Genomic DNA, 27,306 nt, shown 5'->3' with positions numbered 1-27,306 from the left:
TTAAAAGATTAACAGAAGAATTGCGTTGTTGTGCTGTTGGATGGTTGTGGTGGTGGAGCCGGGGGTGTCAACTGCGGATATCAGGGAAAAGAATGGTACGAAAAATGAAGGGGTGTCATTCTCAGTTCTCGCCTAGAGCGGGGAAACACCTGGCAACGCCCCTGCTCCCAGGTAGAAGACGTTAAAACGAGTGGGTCCTGGTTCTACTTCTGTTACGTATATAACACGCAATTTACTTAAGTTCAGCCACATGTCGACAGAAGATGTTGACCTTCGGGTTATTGCCGATGCCCGCACAAATGTGCACTTCTCTGTAGCAAGGATGAGATGTAGCAAAAAAATGTGTTCAAATGTGTGTGAAATCTTATGGGACTTACCTGCTAATTTCATCAGTCCCTAAGCTTGCACACTACGTAACCTAAATTATCCTAAGGACAAACACACACACCCATGCCCGAGGGAGGACTCGAACATCCGCCAGGACCAGCCGTTAGATGTAGCATCGTTGCACATATTGTCTCGGCAAATTTTCAAATCATCTAATGAGCTACGAGCGGCCGCTTTCCCATGGTAAAGCGAACCAAGATATTAGCGGGGTCCTCGGCATTATGCTTTGTGTACGATTCTGGCCTGTAAGTCTTTCCCTTTTCTTCGTTTGGTCGTTATCGGAGATTATGTAACACTGCCTTCAGATTAAATTATGGTAAGCTGCAGGAGCCTCGTAATTCTTCAGAACGTTTCAGACTGAAGTAGACAGCAGTTTTCGTCAAGCTGTTTAAAAATATTTTCGCCTCTTCTTTATGGTGTGCTGATATATTCGCTCATGCAATGAATCAACACGCTTAATTTCTCAATTCTCTTTTGTGGGAAGTTCTTGGTCCGTCTTAAATAGTAGGGAATTTAATTCAATACAATTGATAAAACTTAATAACCCAACTCACTCGCTCGTTTCATTGGTTGGTCAGAGGAATTTAGGTTACCATTTTTCGAATTGTTATGTTATTCAGAAATCTAATCGTCATCACAGTTCCATATGTACTTTTACTACTTTGAGTTCCCTGTAATTGGTTTTCGGGAAAAAAAACGTGCAGTCAGTGTACGTCTTAGGTAACCCCAGCTGGATCTTCTCCTGTGTAGTAACAATCATCTTGAAATTCATTTAACATGTTTTCTTTGAGAAGAAACTGCATCAAAGTTGTATCGTTCATATGGGGTTCCCCATCACGATATGGATAATTACTTTCAGATCAGAACAGCTGACCGACCCATTGAACTCTGGAGATCGATTAAGATGTGTACTTTCTTTTCAGATAATTTTCGTAAAATATGGTGAATAGAAATACACACTTCAAAAAAAGGATTTCATTACCTCGGTCCGAAGAGTTCCAGAAACTGTACAGAAAATTTAAATAGAGATCAGCATTAACGTCATTTTCGCCCTTTTTAATGCTAATGAAAACGACACATTGAAAGTTGTACCAACATACAGCGATATCTTCAGAGGTGGTGGTCCAGATTGTTGCACTCACCGGTACCTCTAATACCCATTAGCACGTCCTGCATTGATGCATGCTTGTGTTCGTCGTGGCATACTGTCCGCAAGTTCACCAAGGCGCTGTTGGTCCAGATTGTCCCCCTCCTCACCGGCGATGTGGCCTAGATCCCTCAAAGTGGTTGTTGGGTCACGTCGTCCATAAACAGCCCTTTTCAATCTATCCCAGGCATGTTCGATATGGCTCATGTCGGGAGAACATGGTGGCTCTAGTCGAGCGATGTCGTTATCCTGAAGGAAGTCATTCGCAAGATGTGCACAATGGGAGCGCGAATTGTCGTCTATGAAGACGAATGCCTCACCAAAATGCTGCCGATATGGTTGCACTGTCTGTTGGAGGATGGCATTCACATATCGTACAGCCCTTACGGCGCCTTCCATGACCACCAGCGTGGTACGTCGACCCCACATAATGCTACCCCAAAACAGCAGGGAACCATCATCTTGCTGATCTCGCTACACGGTGTGTCTAAGGCGTTCAGCGTGACAGAGTTGCCTCCAAACACGTCTCCGACGATTGTCTGGTTAAAGGCATATGCGAGACTCATCGGTCAAGAGAACGTAAATTCTGAGCGGTCCATTCGGCATGATGTTGGGCCAATCTCTACCGCCCTGCATGGTGTCATGTTTGCAAAGATGGACATCGCCGTGGATGTCGGGAGTGAAGTTGCACATCGTGCAGCCTATTGCTCACCGTTTCAGTCAAAGACGACGTCCTGTGGCTGCACGAAAGGCATTATTCAACATGGTGGCGTTGCTTTCATGGTTCCTCTAAGCCATACTCTAAGCCATAATCCGTAAGTAGCGGTCATTCGCTGCAGTAGTAGCCCATGGGCGGCCTGAGCGAGGCATCTCATCGACACTTCCTCCCTCTTAGTATCTCCTCCATGTCAGAACAATATCACTTTGGTTCACTACGAGACGCCAGGACACTTCATTGTTGAGAGACTTTCCTGGCTCAAAGTAACAACGCGGACGCGATCGACCCACGGTATTGACCGTCTAGCCATGGTTGAACTACAGACAACATTAGCCGTGTACATTCTTTCTGATGGAATAACTGGAACTGATCGGCTGTCGGATCCCGTCCGTCTAATAGGCGCTGCTTATGCATGATTGTTTACATCTTTGGGCGGGTTGTGACATCTCTGTTCAGTCAAAGGGACTGTGACTGTGGTACAATATCAAAAATGGTTGAAATGGCTCTGAGCACTAAGGGACTTAACAGCTATGGTCATCAGTTTCCTAGAACTTAGAACCTCTTAAACCTAACTAACCTAAGCACATCACACAACACCCAGTCATCACAAGGCAGAGAAAATCCATGATCCCGCCGAGAATCGAACCCGGGAACCCGGGCGCGTGAAGCGAAAACGCTACCGCACGACCACGAGCTGCGGACTGTGGTAAAATACCCGCAGTCAACGCCTATCTTCAGGAGTTCTGGGAACCGAGGTAATGCAAAACATTTTTGACGTGTGTATATTAATAATTATAAAGAGAAAAATTAAAATTCTAACTTTCAATATATAATTAATTTTGGATCGTAGCTTATGACTTTATAACATAATGAATACTAGGTCACCTAGCAGAGAAGGTGAAGAGGGGCAGCAGTATTAATCCTTTTCTTTTTCTTTCTATTTGTACATAGGGACATGAGAAAATCTGTTTCAGTTCTAGGATGTTGCTGAGGTCATCAGTACAGAGACTGGTTTGATGCAGCTCTCCATGCTACTCTAGTCTGTGCAAGCTTCATCTCCCAGTACCTACTGCAACCCACATCCTTCTGAATCGGCTTAGTGTATTAATCTCTTTGGCTCCCTCTGCCATTTTTTCCCTCCACGCTGCCCTCCAATACTAAATTGGTGATCACATGGTGCCTCAGAACATGTCCTACCAACCGATCCCATCTTCTAGTCAAGTTGTGCCACAAATTTCTTTTCTCCCCAATTCTATTGAATATCTTCCCATTAGCAATGTGATCTACCCATCTAATTTTAAACATTCTTCTGTAGCAACACAATTCAAAAGCTTCTATTCTCTTCTTGTCCAAACTATTTATCGTCCATGCTTCACTTCTATACATGGCTACACTCCATACAAATACTTCAGAAACGACTTCCTGCCACTTATATCTATACTCGATGTTAAGAAATTTCCCTTCTTCAGAAACGCTTTCCTTGCCCTTGCCAGCCTACATTGTATATCCTCCCTACTTCGGCCATCATTAGTTATTTTTCTCTCCAAATAACAAAACACATCTAGTACTTTAAGTGTCTCATTTCCTAATCTAATTCTCTCAGCATCACCTGATTTAATTCTACTACATTCCATTATCCTCGTTTTGTTTTTGTTGATGTTCATCTTATATCCTTCTTTCAAGACACTGTCCATTCCATTCAACTGCTCTCCAGGTCCTTTGCTGTCTCTGACAGAATTACAATGTCATCGGCGAACCTCAAAGATATTATTTCTTCTCCATGGATTTTAATTCCTGCTCCTGATTTTTCTCTTGTTTCCATTACTGCTTGCTGAATATACAGATTGAATAACATCGGGGATATGCTGCTATCCTGTCTCACTCCCTTCCCACCCACTGCTTCCCTTTCATGTGCCTCTTATAACTGCCCTCTGGTTTCTGTACAAATTGTAAATAGCCTTTCGTTCCCTGTATTTCAACCAGGCCACCTTCAGAATTTCAAAGAGCGTATTTCAGTCAACACTGTCAAAAGCTTTCTCTAAGTCTACAAATGATAGAAACATGGGTTTGCCTTTCCTTAATCTACGTTCTAAGATGAGTCATAGGGTCAGTATTGCCTCACGTGTTTATATATTTCTACGGAATCCAAACTGATCTTCCCCAAGGTCCGCTTCTACCAGTTTTTCCATTCGTCTGTAAAGAATTTGCGTTAGTATTTTACAGCTGTGACTTATTAAACTGATAGTTCTGTAATTTTCACATCTGTCAACATCTACTTTCTTTGTGCCTGGAATTATTATATTTTTCTAGTAGTTTGCGGGTATTTCGCCTGTCTCATACATCTTGCTCACCAGATGGTAGGGTTTTGTCAGGGCTGGCTCTCCCAAGGCTATCAGTAGTTCTATTGGAAAGTTGTCTACTCCCGGGACCTTGTTTCGACTTAGGTCTTTCAGTGCCCTGTCAATCTCTTCAAGCAATATCATATCTCCCATTTCATCTTGATCTACATTCTCTTCCATTTCCTTAATATTGTCCTCAAGTACATCACCCTTGTGTAGACCCTCTATATACTCCTTCCACCTTTCTGCATTCCTTTCTTCGCTTAGAACTGGGTTTCTATCTGAGCTCTTGATATTCATACAAGTGATTCTCTTTTCTCCAAAGGTCTCTCTAATTTTCCTGTAGGCAGTATCCATCTTACCCCTAGTGATATATGCCTCTACATCCTTACATTTGTCCTCTGGCCATCTCTGCTTAGTTATTTTGCACTTCCTGTCGATCTCATTTTTGAGACGTTTGTGTTCCTTTTTGTCTGCTTCATTTACTGCATTTTTATATTTTCTCCTTTCATCAAGTAAATTAAATATTTCTTCTGTTACCAAGGATTTCGACTAGCCCTCGTCTTTTGACCTGCTTGATCTTCTGCTGTCTTCACTATTTCATCTCTTAAAGCTACCCATTCTTCTTCTGCTATGTTTCTTGCCCCAAGTCTTGTCAACCGTTCCATCATGCTCTCTCTGAATCTCTCTACAGCCTCTGTTTCTGTCAGTTTATCCAGGTCCCAACTAAAATTCCCAACTTTTTGCAGTTTCTTGAGTTTTAATCTGCATTTCATGACCAACGGATTGTGGACAGAGTCCACGTCTGCCCTGGAAATGTCTTAAAATTTAAAACCTGGTCCCTAAATTTCTATCTTACCATTACATAATCTACCTTAAACCTTCTGGTATCTCCATACATACAACCTTCTTTCATGATTCTTGAACCAAGTGTTAGCTATGATTAAGTTACGCTCTGTGTAAAATTTAACCAGGCGGCTTCCACTTTCATTTCTTACCGGCATTCCATATTCACCTCGTGCCGTAGCGTTCTCGCTTCCCACGCCCGGTTTCCCGGGTTCGGTTCCCGGCGGGGTCAGGTATTTTCTCTGCCTCGTGATGGCTGGGTGTTGTGTGATGTCCTTAGGTTAGTTAGGTTTAAGTAATTCTAAGTTCTAGGGGACTGATGACCATAGATGTTAAGTCCCATAGTGCTCGGAGCCATTTGAACCATTTTGAGCCGTATTCATCTACTACGTTTCCTTCTCTTCCTTTTCCTCCTATCGAATTTCAGTCCCATTTGACTATTAAATTTTCTTCTGCCATCACTATCTGAATAATTTATTTTAGCTCATCATACTTTTCATGAGTCTCTTCGTCATCAGCGGGGGTAGTTGGCATATAAACTTGTACTACTGTGGTATGCGTGGGCTTCGTACCTATCTTGGCTACAATAATGCGTTCACTGCGCTGTTTGCAGTAGCCTACCCGCATTCCCATTTTTTTGTTCATTGTTAAGCCTACTCCTGCATTACCCATATTAGATTTTTGTATTTATAATCCTGCGTTCACCTGACCAGATGTCTTGTTCCTCCTACCACCGAACTGCACTAATTCCCACTATATCCAACCTTAACCTACGCATTTCTTCTTTTAAATTTTCTAACCTACATCCCTGATTAAGGGATCTGACATTCCACGCTCTGATCCATAGAACACCAGTTTTCTTTCTCCTGATAAGGCGTCGTCCTGAGTATTCACCGCCTGAAGATCCGAATGGGGGACTATTTTACCTCCGGAATATTTTCCCCAAGAGGATGCCATCATCTTTAGCCATACAGTAAAGCTGCATGCTCTCGGGAAAAATTACCGCTGCATTTTCCCCTACCTTTCAGCCGATCGTAGTACAAGCTCAGCAAGGCCGTTTTGGTTAGTATTACAAGGCCAGATCAGTCAATCATCCAGACTATTGCCCCTGCAACTACTAAAGGGGCTGCTGACTCTCTTCAGGAACCACACGTTTGTCTGGCCTCTCAACAGATACCCTTCCGTTGTGGTTGCACCTATGGTACGGCTATCTTTATAGCTGAGGCACGCAGGCCTTCCCACGAACGGCAATGTCGATAGTTCACGGGTGGGGGTGTTTCTAGGATAATAAGAAAAATATAAAATGTCGTGTTCATAAGAAGTTTTTGGTACAATGCTACGAATCCATTATTAACTGTGATTATTTTATCGTATTTTACAATAATAATAATAATAATAATAATAATTCTGCCGTAGCGGATTTTTGGTAACATGGCACTCCGATGGTATCTCTAACTACTGCCGTTCTGATAGTTTGTCGACATTCGCCATAAATGACAGTCACTTTTTTTGACTGTCGTATACAATGTAAATGTCTGAGAAGCTTTAAGAGCAAATTGTCTGACTGGTGCAGCCGGAGAACACAAAAACGGCTCTGAGCACTATGGGACTTAACTTCGGAGGTCATTACTCCCCTAGAACTTAGAACTACTTAAACATAACGAACCTAAGGACATCACACAGATCCATTCCCGAGGCAGGATTCGGACCTGCGACCGCAGCGGTCGCGCAGTTCCAGACTGTAGCGCCTAGAACCTCTCGACCACCCCAACCGGCAGAAGAACACAGACTGATGGGCTTTAAACGCGGGAAGTATACCTGAGTTACGTGTTTGCTTATATTAATTGGTATGACAGGGCAGACATTTGTGAAGCCCTTTCTCCTGACGCTTCTAACGCACATTTCCGCTAAAACCGACATTTTGTCTACACCGAATGGCATACGATTACTGGTTCTGAACAATCCGAATCCCTGGGTGTTTACTTAGATAAGTGACAGTCCAATACAAAAATAGTCTACTTCGCTTGTGTTCATTCACTTGTGGCGTACGGTGTTATATTCTGAGGGAACTTTTCCTATTACCATAGAGTGCTTTTACCACATATTGGGCAGTTCGAGCAACATGTGGATTAAATTTGTGTTCTTCTTGTTCAGCAGTGTGGGATCTCTGACACAGGCCTCTCAATAGAGATTTTCTTTAACTGCGTTTGATGTTAACGATATGAGCTTATCACCAAGATCAAGCAATTATTATTTAGTTAACACTGGTAAGAAATCGAATCTGTATTTGGACCGTACCTCCTTGACTCCTGCGCAGAAAGGCGTACAGCATTGTGCAGTCCCCAGTCGGCAGCTCGTGGTCGTGCGGTAGCGTTCTCGCTTCCCACGCCCGGGTTCCCGGATTCGATTCCCAGCGGGGCAGGGATTTTCTCTGCCTCGTGATGACTGGGTGTTGTGTGATGTCCTTAGGTTACTTAGGTTTAATTAGTTCTAAGTTCTAGGGGATTGATGACCATAGATGTTAAGTCCTATAGTGCTCAGAGCCATTTTTTTTGCAGTACCCATTTTCAGTGAGCTGCCACAACTATTCAAAAAGTTTCAGCAGTATTCCACGCATTTTCAAGTGAAAACTGAAGCATTTCCTCATTACTTACTTTTTCTGTTCTGTTGGGAATTTCCTGAAAAAAAATTAGCCAGTCTCTTTGTTACATGGTTGATTACGCAAGCACATATTTAACAACTTGTCTCCTCCATGGGATAATTCTAAATTTTATTTTATCAATTAGAAATTTTTCTAGTGTTAATTTCATGTACTGAATAGTTCCATATCCATCGCGATTCACTCCTCAATTTGGTCCTATGGAACTAGATTCGTAAAATAAAAAACAAATACATTCAACAAGTGACTCGGCTGTGGCGTTGAATCTGGAGGTCCGCGACATTGGCTCTGTATAACAGTATTTAATGTACTAAATATTTAATAAGTAAAACGACACATTCCTCTTGTCAATATGCGAAAAGCTATGTCTTCTTTTGTTTTGTAAACACTTCGGATCCTCAGCACGTTATCCTGTTCCCCGGCCTCCCTCTGGGTGCTGAATGGATTGCGTAAGCTGTCGCATCGAGCTGTCGTAAAGCCGATAACAGAGTGGCAAAGTGGCTCCAGATTCACTTATCCGCTGCCTTGGAAGCCGCTCTGGCCGTGCTGTTCGTATTACGTCCTTGGGTTGCGTCATCGTGCGGCACGCTGCTATATAAGAACACTCAGTTATATTAAAAGTGTCCTGTTATTTGTCATCCAATTTCATACTTCTGTCTTTCAGTAAACTACAATAGATGAAGAGCGTCTTGTGTCGGTTACGTTTGTAGCATTTTAAATGCCGAAGTTAGGATCTGCTGGTGATTTGATCTCATTTTATTTTCTGTTAGGCTATGGGATTCAGCAGGCCCAGCCCTCTTCGTATTCCAAATACCAATCGAGTCACCTGTATGAGATTGTAAACGTGGTGGCATGGCAACATGTTAGATTCTCCATTTTTCCTCTCTTGTCACCGTTTTTAAAATCGAGCCCTTAAATTGGTTCTGTAGAATTTCCGAAAATCCTTCTAGAACTTCCTGGAAACTTTCATTGTTCACAGACAACCTAAGAACAACACCAAACTTTTCCGGCAGTCAGGGTTTCCATGCGGTCCACTCTTTTAAACAGACGCCAGGGCTGGCCACTTACCGCCCCTCAATACATGTCTGACATGGACCTCGATGTTCGGGCGGAGGTTGGTGCAATTTTTGCTCTGAGGGACTCGAAAACGGGCATGCGATGATTACACAGATTTGTTATGGAACGTATGTGTTATCTATTAGGTCGGGTTGAGAATTTGTAAGCTAGATCGCGTTCACATATTGGTATCAGCACCTTCAGATATAGGGAGTAATTCCTTCCACGTATTTCAATTTTTGTGTGAAATTTAATTTTCTTCCGAGTGGAATTTGGGCCCGTGTTATGATGTTGTTGTGTGACCGTGTAGTACGTTGTAAAATGTCTGTGAAACGGATGGCTCATCGTGCAGAAGTTCTATCTCCTAATCCGTGCGGCTAGGAGCCCATAGAACCATTTTCCTCAGTTTTAAAGTCAATGCTGCGCTATTTCTGTGATTGTACATATCATTGTTTATGACGCCATGTCATCGCTGGACATTCTAGTCACCTTTTAACCTACTTGGTTGGAAAGATCTCAGGCTCACGAGTCAATAGAATCCGAACAGCCGAGGTATAAACTAGACTGTCCTCCTTTCCATAGTGTTTATTGTACTGCAGGATGATGCGCTGTCCAGTTTTTATTATCTTTTGCCATTTGGAGCCACCATGCGAGCTCATTCATCCTAGCAGATCACTGTTGCCAAACGTGCGAAGAGTGAAGTGAATCCGTTCCAGTTTGCACGCCTAAAATCTAGATGAGAAGTAGACATCTGTTAAATATTGCAGTGTGATCAGTCGCTCGTCAAGATGCCTCCATGAGGTACACTAATCGTTTGCATACACGATGTCCTACCATTTACAAGACTGTGTTAGATCAGGAAACGGTTTATAACATGAACGACGTCAAAAGATATTTGTAGTCTCCATGGCCAAAGCGTATTTCATGGTGGTCGAACTGATGCTGCTTTAGTAATGTGCCTAATGTTGCTACTGTGTATGTTGATTGTGCTCTACCTCCGTTACCTACGATTTTGAAGTTTTCCTCCTCGAAATATACTTTCATTTCGGTCAGCAGGGTAACTCAAGCTGACGTTGCCACTTGTACGGATATTTCAGTGAGTACTTTGTCATGAAGTTACGTGTCTCCAGAATCGAGAGCGTCCCACGCGATCGGAGGAAGAGCGTATATAGTAATTCAATAGTGATAAAAGAAACGAGTAGTCATATATTCAATCCCCAGTTTATTAAACAACAGTCTCGGTGCTACAGTCTTTCCGTATCCACTGATATTTTGTTACATCTGGAAATACGTCTAATCTCTTTCAAAATGTGAGATATAAATTCTACATCCACATCTACAGTTATACTCCGAAAGCCACCCAATGGTGTGTGGCGGAGGGCCCTTTACGTGCCACTGTCATTACCTCCCTTTCACGTTCCAGTCGCGTATGGTTCACGGGAAGAGCGACTGCCGGAAAGCCTCTGTGCGAGCTAGAATCACTCTAATTTTACATTCGTGATCTCCTATGGAGGTATAAGTAGGGGGAAGCAATATATTCGATACCTCATCCAGAAACGCACCCTCTCTAAACCTGGACAGCAAGCTACACAGCGATGCAGAGCGCCTCTTTTGCAGAGTCTGCCACTTAAGTTTGCTAAACATCTCCGTAACGCTATCACGTTTACCAAATAATCCTGTGACGAAACGCGCCGCTGTTCTTTGGATCTTCTCTATCTCCTCTGTCAACCCGACCTGGTACGGATCCCACACTGATGAGCAATACTTAAGTATAGGTCGATCGAGTGTTTTGTAAGCCACCTACTTTGTTGATGGGCTACATTTTCTAAGGACTCTCCCAGAGAATCTCATCCTGGCACCAGCCTTACCAACAATTCATTTTATATAATCATTCCACTTCAATTCGTTCCGTGCGCACACTCCCAGATATTTTACAGAAGTAGCTGCTACCAATGTTTGTTCCGCTATCATATAATCATACAATAAAGGATCCTTCTTTCTATGTGTTCACAATATATTACATTTATCTATGTTAAGGGTCAGTTGCCACTCCCTGCAGCAAGTGACTATCCGCTGCAGATCTTCCTGCATTTCGCTGCAATTTTCTAATGCTGTAACTTCTCTGTATATTACAGCATCATCCGCCAAAAGCTGCATGGAACTTCCGACGCTGTCTGCTAGGTCATTTATATATATTGTGAAAATCAGTGTTCCCATAACACTCCCTTGTGGCACGCCAGAGGTTACTTTGTCTGTAGACGTCTCTCCATTGAGAACAACATGCTATGTTCTGTTTGCTAAAATCTCTTCAATCCAGCCACACAGCTGGTCTGATATTCCATAGGCTCTTACTTTGTTTATCAGGCGACAGTGCGGAACTGTGTCGAACGACTTCCGGAAGCGAAGGAAAATGGCATCTATCTGGGAGCCTGTATCTAATATTTTCTGGGTCTCATGAACAAATAAAGCGAGTTGGGTCTCACACGATCGCTGCTTCCGGAATCCATGTTGATTCCCACAGAGAAGATTCTGGGTTTCCAGAAACAACATGATACACGAGCAAAAAAAATGTTCTAACATTCTACAACGGTGTAACATGATCAGTTAACGAATTATAAACCGCACAGTTAGTAACAGTGACCTGAAATTAAAAATTTGTCAGTGCAACTGCTACTACAGCTAAATTTCTTGTTCCAAAAGAAGGATCTTTATAAAGCGTACGTCTCTCAAACTGAGCCGAATCACTAACTGTTAACTAATTAATAATGTAAACATATTGTTTAGCTTTCAAATGATGTGTATAAAAAGTATGTATAGAAGTCCTCATACGATGCCACATGAGAAAAGGAGTATCAGAAACTTTTAATGTAAATCTTGCTTATGCTTATGATTAAATGCACCGAGAGGCTTTTCAAATTCGGCCCGGGCGGCGGTATCTATAGCTGGTCTCGCCGTGTGGGAGCTGACGTGTTGTGTGGGCTGCCCGCGTGGCAGGCGCCGCAGCTGTAGCAGGCAAGCAGGCAGTCAGACCAGCAGATACTTGGCGGCCCTGCCAGCCCTGCATTATTTCCCGCAGCTCTTACGGCACGTGCTTCTTCCCATGAAATATGCAGCAGAAAATCTGAGGCACCTCCGGGAGCACCGCTGCCCCGTTTACGCGCCACGCACCCATCCACTATTCACGTCAAAAGTCGCACAGCTCTGCATGCGAGAACAGCTCATCGTGTGAGTCCTGCCGTGATGCGGTAAGTACGTGGCTGTGAGCCACTACATCTACACCAATCTGCATTTACCTGACGGTGTGTGATTCTGTCCTGTGATGGTAACCATTGGTACGCGGCTCCCCTGTTACCCGGCGTATATCCACTGTAGCGCCGAACAAACTGGTATAGATATGCGTATTCAAATACAGAGATACGTAAACAGGTAGAATACGGTGCTGAAATCGGCAGCGTCTAAATAAAACAACAAGTGGGTGGCGCAATTGTTAGATCGGTTACTGCTCCTACAATGGCACTTAACCAATATTTAATTGAGTTTGAACGTGGTGTTGTAGTCAGCGCATGAGCGACGGGGCATAGCAGCCAGGTAGCGATGGAGTTTTTCCCGTACGACCGTTTTACAAGTACACCGTGATTATCAGGTATCCGGTAAAACATAAAATCTCTGAAATCGATGCGATTGGAAAATGGTCCCTCAAGAACGGGAGCAACGATGACTGAAAAGAACCATTCAATGTGACAGACATGTAACCCTTCCTGAAATTGCTGCAGGTTTCAATGCTGGGCCATCAACAAGTGTCAGCATGCGAACCGTTCAACGAAACATCATTGATAAGGGCTTTCAAAGCCGAAGGCCTGCTCATGTGCCTTTGATAACTACACGACACAAAGCTTTACGCCTGGCGTGGGCCCGACTTTGGGCTGTTCATGACTGAAAATATGTTGCCTGGTAGAACCAGTCTCGTTTCAGATTGTATCGTACGGTATGGAGAGAACCTCATGAATCAATGGAACCTGCATGTCAGCAGGGGACTGTTAAATCTGGTGGAGGCTCAGTAATGGTGTGGGGAATGTGCAGTTGGAGTGATATGGGACAGCTGATACGTCTAGATACCACTCTCAGAGGTGAAACGTACGTAAGCATCCTGTCTGATCAACTTTCAGAAGACCGAGAAGTGCAAAAGAACTAGTTTGAGATAATATAGCCTGATCTCTAAACGGCTACGTGTATAGTGTATAGTGAGATTATATTTTCAGCAAAAATGTGAAATTAGGAATTATGCTTGAAAGTCCTGGGCTAGGAGAACAGAGCATATAAGGCTATATTTTGGCCCCTTTCTTCAAACAGTTACTGTCAACTGCACTTAACATATAAACATTATTTGTTATACATACAATCACACAATCAAGAATCAAAAACTCTCGAGGTTTTAACGATAGACTACCTTTGATTGAATTTAGATCGACTGAAGGCCACATCGCAAATCCATGGCACAAGGCCTAAGCAACGAATTGAGGTACAAGAGTTCTTCTGGAGGTTTCATTTCTTTAGAAAAAATTTTGTTATCTGAAAGCCTTAGCTTAAATTTTTCCCATACAACTCGGCTGAATTCCACACATTAATCAATAAGAGTGTTACGGCCTAGAGCCGAGACCAAGATCAATGTTCAATCTTAACAGGCTGAAAACTCGGCTGAAGGCCCTATATCAACAAAACAGTTTAACGGCTTCAGGTCTAGGAAGAAGAGCTGTCAATTTGAAATGGCTGAAGGCCTTATCTCAAAATATTTCGTGTAAAACTCGGCTGAAGGCCTCATACTAAGGAATAACAATCTTATGACTTAAGGACAAGACTAGGATTCTGATTTTTTTTAAATTTAAGAGCGATTAAAACTCAGCTGAAGGCCACATACCATGCAGAAAACAATTTTACGGGTTAATGCCTAAACGGAAGAGCTTCTAATTTACAACTAAAATAGGCAAAAATGCTTTATCATCAAAATGCTTCACATAAAACTCGGCTGAAGGCCACATATGGAACCCAAACAAGACAAAGAAATTTCCAGTTTTTAATTTAAGCTGGAAACCTCGGCAGAAGGCCACATACCAACTTGAAACAAATTTACAGGTTAAGGTCTAGACACCAGGAATTTTCTATTTTAATCTTGAAAGGGTAAAACTCGGCTCAAGTCCACAAGCCAAACTAGAATCAATATCTTTCTTTTTACGCCTTAAGGCCTAAGAAGAAGCCTTGCTACTTTAATAAGCTAAAATTCGGCTGAAAACCAGACAAAATATGTAAGAATAAAAAAGGAAATTACTATGTAAAATGTGGTGGTTTGCAGGAGAGCCAACACCGTATTCCTAAAGGAGGCCGAAATGCACGGGTTTTAGCTCACGCAGTCTGGCGTGAGGTCTGGAACATGACAAGGAAATTAGAATTGAAAAAAAAAAACGGACATAGCTGGTGGAATACTTAACTTTAATCCATTAATGGAGAACGTCGCTCTTTATGGTACATGATTCACAATATCAATAGTACGGATACTGGCGCCTTGCTAGGTCGTAGCAAATAACGTAGCTGAAGGCTATGTTAACTATCGTCTCGGCAAATGAGAGCGTAGAAGTCAGTGAACCATCGCTAGCAAAGTCGGCTGTACAACTGGGGCGAGTGCTAGGAAGTCTCTCTAGACCTGCCGTGTGGCGGCGCTCGGTCTGCAATCACAGATAGTGGCAACACGCGGGTCCGACGTATACTACCGGACCGTGGCCGATTTAAAGGCTACCACCTAGCAAGTGTGGTGTCTGGTGGTGACACCACACAAAACACAAGGAGCGGCAATCAAAAGGTTGCAAGGGTCGGCCTCGGAAGGTAACACTAATGCACGTTTAGGTGAGACAGGCAGCCAGACCGACAACCTCTTAATCGGAAGACAACCCAATCGAAAGCCAGCTGACAGACCAACCGACAAGGTCAGTTTTGCTCCAACCGTCTGGCAAGAAGACAGCAAGATGTCAATATCACAACGTTCTGGATACTGATTCCCAACCGAGCGAAGTCAGAATGAAAGCCCAAAACTATCAACAACACCTCAGCTGTCGAACTGCACGCCATGCTGGACAGCATGATCACGACGTGGAAAATAGACTCCCCAAAACTACGTCAATAACCAGGGCAGCTAACCGGAACGTCAATAGCCACAAGGCAGAAGATAACGTTGATAAAACTCATTAATGAAGGAATGAAATAAATTAAGTTAAACTCCACACAGGAAGACGGCTGCAGTTCTAACCGACTTCAATGCACACTCGTTGTTGCTCGCGGGAACCTCCCAGAAAGCGATAACCAGGATCAATCAAAGAGATGTTATAGCAATTGAGGATTGATAGTAGGTTAAGTGAGCACTCAACTTTAGTGTCCAGGCCCGGTCGCCGACGAGCTTCGTAACCCTCGCAAGAATCGTCTCACAACTCCAAAAGCGTGTGCACGCCGCCAGTGGCTCCGGCCTAACTACGCACTACGGAGGCTTTTCGCTGCTATGCCCCATCCGACCGACTGCTTCACACGCAGAAATGGTCTAAAGACCAAATACACGTCGGTCGATGATTCGACCCACCGTACGACCAACCAATGATCGTTCTCTCTCCAGTGTCCTTCCGTCGGACAGTTCATGTGTGTCCCCAGCAGTCGGCAAGTACTGTCTGTCAGCACCTCACTGGCGCTCCGTCCCCGACGCTGCTCCGTGCCCGACTGCACTCCTGGTCCCTCTCCAACTGACATCCAGACACACGACGACCCGGAAATACTATCGATCGCTCCAGAGATGGTACGACAGTGCACTTATCGACAAGCGCTGCTGCTGCCACTCATGGGAAAGTAAGGCAGTAAATGGAATAAGAAAACGAGGCGGCAGTCCCGTAAAAGAAGATGATAAATGGCATGAACACGATCCGGGCACGGTTAGTGCTTTTGTTCTAAGTATCATATTTACATGCTTCCTGACATTGTAGAGAATGCAAAAACGACTGAAGCGTATGTACGTATCACGAGCAATAGGGACAGTGAAACTTTACTAATGAGCTGTACAGTCCACTGAGAAATTCCACAATTGCGGCAGATTCACTTGTGATCTGACAATCTGGGAACAATCCAGCATTATAGAACCAACGATTCTAGAATTGGCGGAGCGTTTTTAGTCCCAAAATATTTTTCAAAATTCTGTGAAATATGTTGTCAGTTCGTATGCACCTGTGCCAATAAGCTACATTACATAACAGAAGCTTGCTCATTTCTTGCCATATTCCATACATCTCATGATAGAAGGACGGCAGGATGGTGACGGGCTCATCTACAGTAACTTGAACGTCACTATTGGTGTCCTGTAAGGCTCTCTCTCAGGTGTAATGTCAGATTAAGCAAAAGAAAGTCCACTGTAGCATCGTTTTGTAGCACTGACATACAAACAGCACACACTCAAAAACCACCGACGCTAAATTTTAATTCTATCTCACTCCCTCGCTCTCCCTTTCGCGTGGTAGTAGTTCACCTTTCGCTACTTGATCCACTGTACCGTACGGCTACCCAACTTTATAGGAACACCGGTACTGGTACGGCGACGTAGAACTGAAACACAAGCTTCAGTGTGCATTATAGTTGCAAGCAGTGGACGTGGGTCTGGACACAGTGAGCAGGGCTTTACTCGTAAAGCTGCTTTATCGAAACAACACCAATGGTGGTGCTGTTCTTCACGAGTATCGACAAATTAAAGAAATACGGAGAGATTCTCTTTCCGCACCGGGGTTAAAACATATGTCTCGGAAGTTCGAATTAACTGGCAATTTGAGACTTCCTCCTCGAACAGGAAACTTCGACGCAGATTGTTGAAGTTACTGCAGCCACGGCCGAGAATGTTGGACGCAGTGTGCGGTCTTCAAGCAGTGCAAAAGCTGTGTCACAACAGCTGAACATTCCATCGTCCACAGCTGTTTCTGGCAGCAGTAAACAACCTCTATTGCAGTTACAGTCTGTCGTGGATGCAGATGGCCGTCGCTCTGAGAAACATTTGCCCTCTGGAACATAAAAATAGAACGCAATTAACGAATGTCGCCCTCTCATGTGGAAACTGAAATAATTTTTTTCAATGGTTAACTCATTATTTGTCTTCTGCATGTCCTTACGAATGTTAAAACACAGTTTCATTGTTCAACTACCTTTCGTTTATCTATAACTACCGGTTCTAGAGAGAGAGAGAGAGAGAGAGAGAGAGAGAGAGAGAGAGACAGAGAGAGAGAGAGAGAGAGAGAGAGAGAGAGCAACGAAAGTTCCTTACAATATGTGAACAGAGACGTTTAAGTCGCTGTTATTCTGAATAAACCCACCGCCATACTGAATCTCTTTCTCTCGCACTCGCTCTCTCTCTCTCTCTCTCTCTCTCTCTCTCTCTCTCTCTACCTCTCTCTCTGATGAAGTTACCTCCACCGCTTCTGCACATATTTCACCACCATTCGTGTCGACTAATAGATAGACTGATTCACGCGAAAGGTTCGTGTATATGACTTGTCAGTATTTGATCGAAATTGGCTGAACATTGACGAATTCAAGGCCGCTTGCGATTAGGTGAAAACGATAGCGTTGCCATCTAGCGGTCAGCTGCCGTAACTCCAAACAGCAGAGGAGTTTAAGCAAAATCCCTGTCGGGCCTTGTTGCCTAGCGCGTTTCTGAAAAACGGAAGAGATAGGGATCGGATGCCGACGAGACCTTCCAATTTTCAGTTGTAACACTGCATTCATCTCACTATTATGTGGAAATTCGGAACATACGAAATGTGGTTCATATTCTCTGTTAAACTGTTGGTTTCATTTTGCTACAGCCGAATCGCATTTGGCTTTGAAATCGAAAGGTCGAGGGGCTCAATGTGCTAGGAAGACGGATTTTTATTTTTATTTTTCCTAGGAATCACCTCTCAATGACCTGATGATCTGTCAGAAACGAAACGTGTTCTGGACTCCACCTTAAACTGTAGGTCACCATTTCCTGTTTGGATCACTGGCAAGGAAGACGCGATTCAATTGAAAAACTTGCACGAGGAAACTGGAGGACAACATGAAATTGTTATTACCACTATCTATAAAATTCTATAAAATTATTACCAAAATCCACACATATATAAATACACATTCATTCTATCCATGTTATCAATTAAAGTCGACCGTTGTTTCTTTCTGTCTATATGTGAAGTCCCATGTCAGGAGCTGTGTTGGCATTTTCAATGTTTCACTAACATACACATTTTTTCAGGATCAAGATCCTAGTGTATAAATATTTGATACAAGTCGGCTGAACTATAGGAATTACAGCCACCCCAGAACGTTCTTTCAGTCTGTGTGTGGATAATTAAAAAAAATGGCTCTGAGCACTATGAGGCTCAACTGCTGAGGTCATTAGTCCCCTAGAACTTAGAACTAGTTAAACCTAACTAACCTAAGGACATCACACACATCCATGCCCGAGGCAGGATTCGAACCTGCGACCGTAGCGGTATCGCCGTTCCAGACTGCAGCGCCCTAGAACCGCAAGGCCACTTCGGCCGTCTATGTGGATAATACTTTCGGGAAATGTAGTAGGGAGTTTGATACTCGAGGCTGTCAGGCGCGTGCCGTGCCCTTAGGTTTTTAAATTATTTTTTTTTTTTCTAAGCCGTCATTCACCTCACTGGTCTGATGCCGTCTGCCACGAACTCCTCTTGTGTGCCAACCTTTTCATCTCAGAGCAGAACTTGCAAACTATGTCGTCACTTACATGCTGATTATGTTCCATGCTCTGTCTTCCTCTACGGTCTCTACCCTCCACAGCTCCCTCTACTACCATGGAAGTTATTCCCTGGTGTCTTAATTGATGACTTTTCATCTATGTCCTTCTTCTTGTCAGTGTTTTCCACATATTTCTTCCCTCTACGTTTCTGCGCATAACATCTTTACTCATTACCTTATCAGTCCACGTAACATTGAATATTTGTCTGTAACACGACATAAAAGATGCTTCGCCCCTCTTCTGTTCCGTTTTTCCCACAGTCCATGTTTCAACACAGTACAATGCTGTGCTCCAAATGTACATTCTCAGAAATTTACTCCTCAAATTGAGTCAAATTTATATCTCAAATTAAGGTCTCTCTTTGATTCGATTAGACTTCTATTGTCCAGGAATGCCACTTTTGTCTGTGCTAGTCCGTTTCTGACGTCTTCGTTGCTACGTCCATCATTGTTTATTTTTCTTCCGACGTAGCAATATTGTTTAATTTCATTTAATTCCTGATCACCAATCCTCATAATAAGTTTCTCACTGTTCTCGTTTCTCCTAGTTCTCATTACTTTCGTCTTTCTTCGATTTACTCTCAATCCGTACTCCATACTCATCAGGTCGTTCATTCCAATCAACAAACCCTGTAATACTTCTTCACTTTCAGTCCGGATATCAATTTCATCAGTGAATCTTAACACTGGTATTCTTTCACCTTAAATTGTAATCCCTCTCTTGAACCTATTCTTTTATTTTCGTCATTGCTTCTTCAACGTACATACTGAACAACAGGGACAGAAGAATACTTCCCTGTCTTACACCCTTTTCAATCTGAGAACTTCGTTCTTGGTTTTCTACTTTTATTATTAACCCTTGCCTCTTGTACATGTTTTGTATTACCCTTCTCGCTCTATCTATTTTCCTCAGAATATGGAACGTATTGTGCCATTTTATATTGTCGAACGCTTTTCCCACGTCCAGAGATCCTACGAAAGTGTATTTAGTTTCCTTTAGTCTTGCTTCTATTACCTTTCCCAAAGCCAAACTGATTGTAATCTAACACACGCTCAATTATCTTTTGTATTCTTCTGTATATTATTCTTGTCAGCAACTTGAATGGATGAGCTGTTAATGTGACTGTAAGATAATTCTCGCACTTGTCAGCTCTTGCAGTCTCCGGAACTGGGTGGGTGATATTTTTCCGAAAGTCAGATGGTTTGTCGCCAGATTCAACATTCTACACACCAACGTAAATAGTCGTTTTGTTGCCACATCCCCTAAGGACTTTAGAAATTCTGATGGGATGTTGACAATCCCTTCTGTTTCATTTAATCATATCCCTCTATATGCAGCCATTTCGTCTTAGCTTACCTACACTTTCTATTTACCTCATTCCTCAGCGACTTGTATTTCTGTATTCCTGTATTTTTTAACGTTTTTGTACTTTCTTCTTGCATCGATCAACAGAAATATGTCTTCTGTTAGCCATGGTTTCTTCGCAATTACCTTCTTTGTACCTATGTTCTTCTGTCCAGTTTCTGTGATTGTAGTTTTTAGAGATGTCCATGCCTTTTCAACTGTATTGCCTAATGAGCTTTTATTGCAATTTCTACAGCCCTAGAGAACTTCAAGCCTATCACTTCATTCCTTAGTATTTCCGCATCCAACTTCTTTTGCGTACTGACTCTTCCTGACTATTGTCTTAAACTTCAGCCTATTTATTCTCCATTACTACTAAATAGTTATCTGAGTCTCTATCTGCTCCTAGGTACGCCTTGCGATCCAGTATCTGATTTCGGAATCTCTGTCTGCCCATGATGTAATCTATCTAAAATCTTCCAGCATCTTCCGGCCTTCTCCAAGTGCCTCCTCTTGTGTCTCTTGATCAGAGTATTCCCTACTACTAGCTGAAATTTATTGCACAACTGAAGTAGCGTTAGTCCTCTCTCATTCCAACTACCAAGCCCAAATTCTCCTACAGCCATTTTTTCTACTCAGTCCCCTACTACTGCATTCCATTCCCCACGACTATTAGTTTTTCATATCCCTTTACGTACTGAATTATCCGGTCTTTCCGTCTTTTAATGTTCAGCTTGCGACGTGATCATGTGTATCTCAACTATCATTGGCGTTGTTGGTTTGCTGTCGATTCTGATGACAACAACCTTGTCACTGAACTGGTCACAGCAACAGACTCTTTGCCCTACCTTTTTACTTATAATGAATCCTACTCCCGTTATGCCATTTTGCTCTGTTGTTGATATTACCCTATGTTCATCTGACCAGAAATCCTCGACTACATATAACTTTGCTGTCGCCCATTATGTCTAGATTGAGCCATAGCATTTCCCTTTTCCGATGTTCTAGCTTCTCTACAATGTTCAAACTTCCTAAAATTCTATGCTTCGAAAGTTATCAAAGTTATCTGTTCGCGGCTTAAATCATTTAATTTTTACGGGAGTGATGAACTTCGTTTTCAATTGTAAACGTCTGCAGTCTCCCGTGAACGCAAACCGACTGGCCTAGGTACTTATTGGTACCGTGTGAAGCAGGTCTTCTACGATTAAGCAACTAAGTAATAATAATATACTGTTGCCGTGAATGCGATGTTCGTTTGGCGTTTTAAATGTGAACAGCCATAAGGAGATTTTGACTTCATCTGGTTTTGTCCCGCATGTTAACTACTGGCCCATTTGGCTCGGTCACTGTAGAACAGAGATACAAAAATCAGCACGTCTTTCACCCATTAACTGCTTGTCCAATAAGTACACCTTCACTTTACGCAACCGATTACTTTCTGCCGATTGTCACATTATATGGTTGAACTCTACGTTGTATTTGTCACGATGCGCTGTTGATCCAGGAACTTTCGACGACTCCAAAGTAGAAGTATACTGCACAAAAGCTTGAGTGATTTCCCCCGCCCCTGGAGACACGATTCTGATATCGTGTAACTCAGTCTCTGGCCCTGAGAATAGTCACTGTTAAGTCAGGAAGAGAATCCGAAAGTTTCCTCATGTATGCCAAATGTAACTGAAGCCACTTATTGATTATTACACATCGTAGAGCTATCAAGCGGCGGAATGATTACAGCAATGTTCTTCTGATTAGTCGCTGCCGTTTTCTATGAGATTCAGATCGGACGTTTTGACGCCCCACTGTAAGTGTAATACGGTACCTGAGGGTTAGCGGAACGTACAACTTTCGCGTTGAGCTCTGTGACCACGGCTGAACAAATCTTGGAAGACGGGATCCTTATCTTAAAGGTTTAGAAGAAAAGACAACAGTTGGTCACGGAGAAATGTGGACTAAATGATTTATGTTCATGTTACCTCGGATGATCCGGCCCAAGCCCAAGCACTCGACGCCATCCATCATCTGAAACGCGGCAGAACTGCAATTCTTCGGACCACGCTACAGGCTTCCACTAAGATACTGCCCAGTGCTCAATTTCTGTGTTATTTGTCCATAGAAGACATGCTGCCTTATAAGCCGCGGTGAGCAATAGGGAAGTATTCGATCTCACCTGTGTTTTACGGGTCCAGAATACATTCGTCGGTGCAGTAGTGGGTTCTTCGTTTCGTTCCGCGCGGAGACTGAGTGGATATCAAAACACATAAAATACTAGTTCACTTTGCTATAGCATAGATTAGAAGAGATATTCAACTTTGTAAAATCAGTTTTCACGGGAATATTACGAGTATTTACAGTTGTTTCTGGACGTTAACGTATAATTTGATACAGACAACATATAAATCTCTTAGACTTATCAACAACTTCTACCAGATACACTAATCAAACAGCTGACCTACAAGAAGACGATTCGGTCTTCTTAGTCAATGATTACCGTCTCGGCCGGAAATAGACGAGCAGTTGAGACAGCGTGTGTACACTACTGTTGCTTATTCGTCGATACAGCTTGCTTCGGAATTTCCCTATTCGGACGACGCCACAACGTGTCCATTACATCTGCATGTACATATAAATAACATTAAGTGCCTGTAAGAGGCTTCATCGAACCACTCTCACACAATTTATCTACCTTTCCACTCACGAAGAGACCGCGGAAAATTCGAATACTTAAATCCTAGAGTAAGAGCTCTGTTTTCTCTTATATCATTACAATGACCGTTTTTCCCTATGCAGGTGGGCGCCAATAAAATACCTTTGCTTTCAGAACAGAAAGCTGGAGTCTGAAAGTTCGCCTCGCAACGAAAATCGCCTCCATTTCAATGATTTCCACCTCAACTCGCGTATTATATACCTGAAGACTTTCGCTTATTTCGCGCAAATACAAAAGATGAGGCCCTTCTTTGAACTTATTCCATGTACGCTATCAATCCTATCTGATGCGGATCCCTTACTGAGCTTCAGTACTCCACAAGAGAATGAACGATTGTCGTGTAGTCTACTAGAAGTGTAGCACCTTTTAGGTCAGTGATTTCCAACCTTTCTTAGACCATTGCCCCTGAGTGCAATCAGACATCAGCTAGTACACCCACCTTTCTGCAACCCCCTGCCATTTGTTGACCCCTCCTTCCACCACATTATCACCAACATTAGCAACTAACTAAACTGTAGAACGAAAGAGTTTTCTCGGAAGACTTTCATTTTTAAAATTATGAGAGATTAATGATATTTAATTTGTGTGTGTGTGTGTGTGTGTGTGTGTGTGTGTGTGTGTGTGTGTGTGTGTGTGTATGTGTGTGTTAGGATGAATGACGAAGGAATCCGAGGTGCGTCGCAAGTGCTACCCACAAATCCTTCTCACATGAGAAAGATAGCTATCCACAGCGAACATACACGCTTGTCGGAAAACAATTTCCCCTGCATTACTCCTCTCCACTGCACTCCTTACTTCTGAACAGGATGAAACTGGAAGATTTCAGGCTGTTCATGCTTTGTGTCTGGCCACAGCGGCTAATAGTAATAGTAATAATAATAATATTGTGTACAGCACTATAGAAGCCCTTAGGTAGTTACTGCAGTTTCATGCTCTCAATTACTCCATTTATCTGTTTCGAAGCGAGTAATGAAGCGATTTCTGGACTATTGCAAGTACTATCTACAGTCTGAAGAAACTTTCTTGAAATATTTTGCGTTTGTTACGTATATGTCTCACTTTCATAATCAGCAATGTAAGGGACAAAGCAAAAGATGCGTGTGTAGTGGGTGAACTATGTGAGGAACCTGTATCTCCCACCACATTAATGGTGTTAATTCAGAAAAAGCAATTATTGATAACTTATATAACCAATATTTGAGTATTACAGAATTATGGTAATAGTAATGGTTTTTTGGAAATAATTTAGTTTCGTGAATGAAACAGAATTGAATCCCTCAGAAAATGTAATTTTACACTTTACCGGTCAGTGAATAATTACTCCCAGATTCATAATAATTGTTCTAGATGTTCTGTGAGGAAAAAAATACTGCAGCCTTTGGTTCGCTTTCACTGCAACATTATCTGTGAGATTGTTCCAGTTTAAGTTACTCGGAATTGTAATCCCTAAGTAACTAGCTCAACATCAGGGACTGGGAGGTACGCCTGGCCCAGATCGAATTTCCCCAGCGGATTAACGGCAAAGGGTCGGTGTGCCAGCCTGAGTGCATGTAGCTTTTAGGTGGTTTCCCACGTCCCATTAGGCGAATACCAGTCTCAGTTAAACGATTCACAAATATTCATAAAAAACTTTCACTCTCTTTCACATGTATATCGCTACAAGCAGCCAGTTGAGGTACTCGCACTTCCTCGAAGGGTGGGGGGGGGGGGGGGGGGGGGGGCAGGGCGGAAGCTTACGATGTGGTGACGGGAAGCGCGTCACGCTATCCCTTAAATTAACCGTGCTAAACCCGTTAATACCGGTGCTGGTCCAAGGCGGGAAAAAACCGCAAGAAAAAGAGGAAAAAGAAGAAGAACTCTTTAGTTTAAATTGCAGCCTCTAGGTTCGTGTGATTTATTCCATTCCTATAAGTACTCACGGGGATGACTTCACAGTCCTCATTATGTTGGGTCATTTATCACTTATCGCTCTGTACAGAAATCATTTCCAATTAATTATGTTCTTCAGACGATTTTGCGGTACAGCAAATGATAGAATCTTCTGCAAACAATCTAACAGAGCTGCAAAATTTTTCTCCTAAATCGTTTATACAAAACTTCCTTGGGGAACGCCAGATAGAACTTCTGTTTGGCAACTTCTACGAACTGTGACCTTTCTGACAGAAATCCACGAATCGAGCTGCAAAACTGGGACAACACTCGACAGGCACCTAATTTGATTAGAGAACATGTATTTCCTTCGCAGTTTTGAGCAGAAAATAATTTTAGATAGACTTGAATTCACACACGGAAGCAGTTCCTGCCAGGTTGACACTGACCGTCAGGGACAAGGCGTGAGACTTGTGTCTGGTCGATGTCAGTTACGACCTTTTTACGACCACCGTCTTATGATGTTCCACAGAGCTGTGAGTGGTACACCTGCAGTCTACGTTGACACAACAACGAATCGGTGTGATCAAAGACAGGCCGGCCGGAGTGGCTGAGCGGTTCTAGGCTTTGCAGTCTGTAGCCGCGCGACTGCTACGGTCGCAAGTTCGAATTCTGCCTCGGGCATGGATGTGTGTGATGTCCTTAGGTTAGTTAGGTTTAAGTAGTTCTAAGTTCTAGGGGACTGATGACCTCAGAAGTTATGTCCCATAGTGCTCAGAGCCATTTTGAACCTGCAAACACGATAGCAGCTTTCGGACATGGGTGTCAATTCTCTTTGCCAAACCACGCTACTGCGTGTTTTGGTAGATTCATTTGGCCTACACGCAGCTCTGCCACGACTTTCTTTAGCAGTGAGGGGTTACATGACCACCAGGTACCAGTAACGCAGCACTCATGAAGCTCGAAGTTAAGTATTGTGCTCTTTCCAGGAACGACTGGTATATATCCCTGTGAGATTTTTTATGATCTGGTAAATTGCGCTTCCGGCTATCTTACCTTTCTTCACAACAAGGGGAGGACAAAACTATGGAAACACTACAAGAAACACACGTTTGAAAATAAATGAAGGTGTTATCCAAGCCTGCAGGTTACGCTGTTGTGTCTGACCACGAACAGCAACTTCTGGTATACCCTGCAAGTTTCAGCCGTGGTCAGAATAGTGTTCTGTGTTCCTTGTAGATCTGAGTGAATTAAGTTAATTCGAACATGTAGAAATTGTTGTGCTCGTCTGATGAGTGCTTCTGTAACTAAGACAGCCGAAGAGATTGGTGTTTCAGGAGTCAACGTCTCGCCGATTTAACTATGTGATCAAAAGTATCCGGACAACTGGCTGAAAATGCCTTACAAGTTCGTGGCGCCCTCCGTCGCTAATCCTGGAATTCAATATGGTGTTGGCCCACGCTTAGCCTTGGTGACAGCTTCCACTCTCACAGGCATACGTTCAATCAGGTGCTGGAAGAATTCTTGGGGAATGACATCCCATTCTTCGTGGAGTGCAGTACTGAGGAGAGTACTCGATGTCGGTCGGTGAGGCCTGGAACGGCGTTCCAAAACATCTCAAAGGTGTTCTATGGGATTCAGGTCAGGACTCTATGCAGACTAATCCATTACAGTGATGTCACTCCGCCACAGGTTGTGCATTATGAGCAGGTGCTCGATCGTGTTGAAAGATGCAATCGCCATTCCAGAACGGCTCTTCGGCAGTGGGAAGCAAGAAAGTGCTTAAAACATCAATGTACGCCTGTACTGTGATAGTGGCACGCTATACAACAAGGGGTGAAAGCCCCCTCCGCGAAAAACACGTTATAACACCAATCGTCTCCGAACTCTACTGTGGGCACTACACACGCTGTCAGATGACGTTCATCGGGCATTCGCCATACCCACACCCTGCTATCTGAGTGCCACGTTGTGTGCCGTGATTCGTGACTCCAAACACGTTTTCCAGTATTCAATCGCTCATCGCTCATCTTTCACGCTCCTTACACCAAGCGAGGCGTAATGTGTGGCTTACGAGCAGCCGCACCACCATGAAATTCAAGTTACCCCACCTCCCGTCAAACTGTGATAGTACTTGCAGTGAATCCTGACGCAGTTTGGAATTCCTGTGTGATGGTCTGGATAGATGTATGCCTATTACACATTACGACTCTCTTCAATTGTCGGCTGTCTCTGTCAGTCAACAGACGACGTCGGCTTGTACGCTTTTGTGCTGTACGTGTTCCATTTCCATTTCAGTATCACACCGGAAGCTGTGGACCTAGGGATGTTTAAGAGTGTAGAAATCTCGCGTACAGACGGATGATACAAGTGACACACAATCACCTGACCACGTTCGAAGTCCGTGAGTTCCGTGGAGTGCC

Source organism: Schistocerca gregaria, chromosome 6, assembly GCF_023897955.1.
Source record: "Schistocerca gregaria isolate iqSchGreg1 chromosome 6, iqSchGreg1.2, whole genome shotgun sequence".
In the NCBI taxonomy this organism is placed as follows: Eukaryota; Metazoa; Arthropoda; class Insecta; order Orthoptera; family Acrididae; genus Schistocerca; species Schistocerca gregaria.
The sequence above is the reverse complement of the archived record's forward strand: the minus strand, read 5'-3'. Positions refer to the sequence as shown.